This window comes from Berghia stephanieae, chromosome 2 (genome assembly GCF_034508935.2).
Source record: "Berghia stephanieae isolate SIO BIC M18660-M18661 chromosome 2, UCSD_Bste_1.3, whole genome shotgun sequence".
NCBI lineage: Eukaryota > Metazoa > Mollusca > Gastropoda > Nudibranchia > Aeolidiidae > Berghia > Berghia stephanieae.
The window spans coordinates 120,844,201-120,848,116 of record NC_088361.1 but is presented as its reverse complement, the minus strand read 5'-3'; positions in this window follow the sequence as shown (position 1 = coordinate 120,848,116).

The window sequence follows — 3,916 nt, the reverse complement described above, 5'->3', positions numbered from 1 at the left end:
ACTCCCCACTGGTGTCCATATCCAGTGGTCCCGTGTTCATTCTTCAGGTGTCCACCTCTCATAGTACTCATAGCCCCGGGTTCGCTCCCCACTGGTGTCCATAGCCCTGGGTTCACTCCCCACTAGTGTCCATATCCTACAGTACCAGGTTCACTCCTCACTGGTGTCCACCTCTCATGCTCCCAGGTTCACTCCCCAGTGGCGTCCACCTCTCACAGCTACAGGCTCACTCCCAACTAAGTCCAGTTTAGTTAGTGTCCACCTCTCATAATCATAACCCCTGGTCCTGTACTTAAGTCCTGATCCGTGGTGGACACCTCCCACTCCCATTGTCCCGGGTTCACCTCCCACTGGTATCCACCTCAAAATGTAGGTACATTCCTCTCTTGTGTCCATATTTTAATGGAATGTACCTACACTTTAAGATTTCTATCCCAGGTTTAATCCTCACTGGTGTTCACATCTCAAAGTCATGGGTTCACTCTCCACTTGTTATATCTCTTACTCTTAGTCCCTGGTTCACTTCCCACTTGTCTACATTCAGTATTCTCAAGTTCATTCCCCACTACTGATTCCATCCCCGGGTCTCTCAAGTTTCCTCCCTATAATATTGACCTCTCATTATCCCTGGTATAACCTAAATTACATTTCTTCTGAAGGTATTCAACCCCTGATTTGAAATATGACAACAGATTTGTAGATATTGTCTTGTTGCTCTACATCTAGGTCTTCCTCCACTCATTTTCTAAAGAGTAGCCCACATCAATGTCAGAATTTGGAAGCAATGAATTGGTATCAGTACAAATTTGAACGATCCAGCAAGCTTAAGATAACGGGGATACGAGCATCTGGGCTATTACAACTAAAGAAAACTGAAGTGACTCCGTACACTGAAAATGGGTACAATCTTGGGGGAAATGCGTACAAGCGTACAGTCGCTGAAAATGCGTACAATTCCGCATTTTTTGCGGTAGGTTGGCAGCTCTGGGCTTTGCAGTTTGGGTTTGTGATGTCATCTGTGGCCATTAAATAGGGGGCTGGGCATAATTTTTACAACAGGTAGACAATGACAGTTGTAATTGTAAAGAGAGACGGAGCGATATCCTTTGTTTTGGGGTGACAACTGCAACTGCATTATTGAGACGGAGCGATATCCTTTTTGGGGTTGACAACTGTGCATTGTGACAAACGAGTTTGGTGAGAGCTTATCTCATCACGGCCTAATCTCTTCAACTCTTACAAATGTTCAGAACAAAAGAGTGAAAGTAAATCCAATCGCTGAGTAAGATGACTTGCATCAAAGATGTTTTTGCTTGTCAAAATCTATACAGGGATGTCATATGATTTTTGTTACAATCAAATTGCTCACTCTGTGGGTTTCAATGCCGAAAAGTTTGAACAAAACAGATTGGAGGTTTGATATGTGTTAAATATTGTATATCTAAATAGAAACTGATTGATTAAACTATGTTCTATCCAAGCATTGCAAATTAATCCCAAAGTTTGCTTATTGTAAATGAATAAAGCGCCAATCTAAAATTGAGATTGTAGTACTGTGTAGTGAGAGTGTGGGTTAGTGTTTGATAAAAAGTGTAGTGATAAGATGTGATAGTGGTTGTCTGTAGTTAGTATGGATGATGATGATGTGCTTCGTGTGTGGTGTTGAATAGTATGTTTGTTTACTGTGCTGTCCTGCAGGTAGTAGTAGCGAAGTGATGATGAGTATGGTGAAGCTGGTGTTCAAGAGCAAGTAGATCAAGAAGATGGGTTTGGGATAGTGGTTGTAGTAGTTTGGTCGTGATGATAAGAGTGGTAAGTGTTGTAGTGATGGATGTCAGGAGATGTCTTCATAGACAAAATGTAATCATGTGGCAGTGGTAGTAAGAAGTATGAAGAAAGAGATGGGGGTGGATTAGTAGATAGTCTATGACGATTTAGTCGTGTGGTTGTAAGTATAAAGTGGTAATGATGATGTGGGGTGGTGGTGTAAGTGGTACTGTGATGTTGGGTGTATTGTGTAGTAGTCCGTACAGATGTGGCTGTTGCTTAGTGTAGTGGTAATGAATGATGATGGTGGTAGTTGTAAAGCTTTGTATGAGTTACATGTGTGATGTAGTAATTAAATGGTAGTGACGTGATGTGCAGTGTGGTTGTAATTTTTTTATGATGAAATGATGTGTGGTGTTGTATATTATTTAGAGGTATGATGAGATGTGATGATGGAGTTGTAGTATAGTGTAATGATGATACAAAATGGTGAGTGTGTAGATAGAGTAGTTGAAACATGTGTGGTGGTGGTTGTTGTAGTAGTAGTGGTAATGATGATGTGGTGGTGGTGGTGGTTGTAGTAGTAGTGGCAGTGATGATGTGGTGGTGGTGGTTGTAATAGTTGTGGTAGTGATGATGATGTGGTAGTGATGGTTGTAGTAGTAGTGGTAGTTGTAGTGATGATGTGGTGGTGGTTGTAGTAGTAGTGGTAATGATGATGTGGTGGTGGTGGTTGTAGTAGTAGTGGTAGTGATGATGTGGTGGTGGTTGTAGTAGTAGTGGTAATGACGAGTGGTGGTAGTGGTTGTAGTAGTAGTGGTAGTGATGATGAGGTGGTGGTGGTGGTTGTAGTAGTAGTGGTAGTGGCGATGGTGGTGTAGTAGTAATGGTAGAGTTAATGTGGTGTCGTTGTTGTAGTAGTAGCAGTAGTGATGATGATGTGTTGGTGGTTGTAGTAGTAGTGGTAGTGATGATGATGTGGTGGTGGTGGTTGTAATGGTGATGGTAGTTGTGGTAGTGGTTGTAATGATGATGTGGTGGTGGTGGTGGTGGTTGTAGTAGTAGTGATAGTGGTGATGATGTGGTGGTGGTTGCAGTAGTAGTGGTAGTGATGATTAGTGGCAATACTGATGTGTGGTGGTTGGAAAAGGGGGGGGGGGGGGGGGGGGGTTCCTTGAACAAATTGACCCTCACCGGAATTTGACGGAAGTTGCCCGGAGCCCGGAATTTTTTACTCCAGACCGGAGTTTTTTCCGGTGAAACGGGAGTTTTGGCATCACTGGATGTCATATGATTTTTGTTACAATCAAATTGCTCACTCTGTGGGGGTCTACGAACAATGTTTACAAAACATGTTTGAGTTTAGCATCCATGTGTAAAATGGTGCAATCGTGGATAGGAAACTCAACTTCGGTTTATCGCAACATTTTCGTTGATCCCAAGGTATTGCGATTATCCGGAGTGGACTGTAGTTGTGAAAGAACAAAAGGGCCGCTCTATCTTCTGATCTGAAAATGAGCAAGCTATTGTAGTACAGCAGGTGGAAACAGCGATTAAACAGCTTTTTTCGATAAAAACAATACTGTGAAAAAATTGATACCCAATAGTTTCACTTGTTACAATGAAAAAATTGCCTTCCTTTTTTTATGTTTTTGACTTGACTCTCCCTCCCAGCCAGGACAAAACCAAGTACAAGTATGTAACCTCATTCCAAGACAAAGACTAAGACAAGAAAGCATGTTGGAAAACATATTTAGCAGGAAAGAAGACACAGTAAGTGCCTCCCTGCCCACAATGGGAGGTCAGGAACCCCACCAAGACAAAACCCAGTAATCCCATTCCAAGACCAAGACAGAAAGCAACTGAAAAACCAGATAGAGGGGATAGAAAGCAACTGACCTTTAGTCCATCATGGATTGAAGATAAAGAGAGCAACTCAGAATACAGATATAGAGGTATATGACACAGTGACCTCCCTGCCCATTAAGGGGGATCAAGAACCCTACCCAGGATTGGCCTTTGCCTCTATGTCAAGATGATCCAAATCCACGCAAATATAATGTGGTAACCTTGTAACCAAAGTCCTTTGTATTCGAGTTTACCAATTTGATAATGTAGTACATTCAATTTCAGAAACACAAAATTCAGA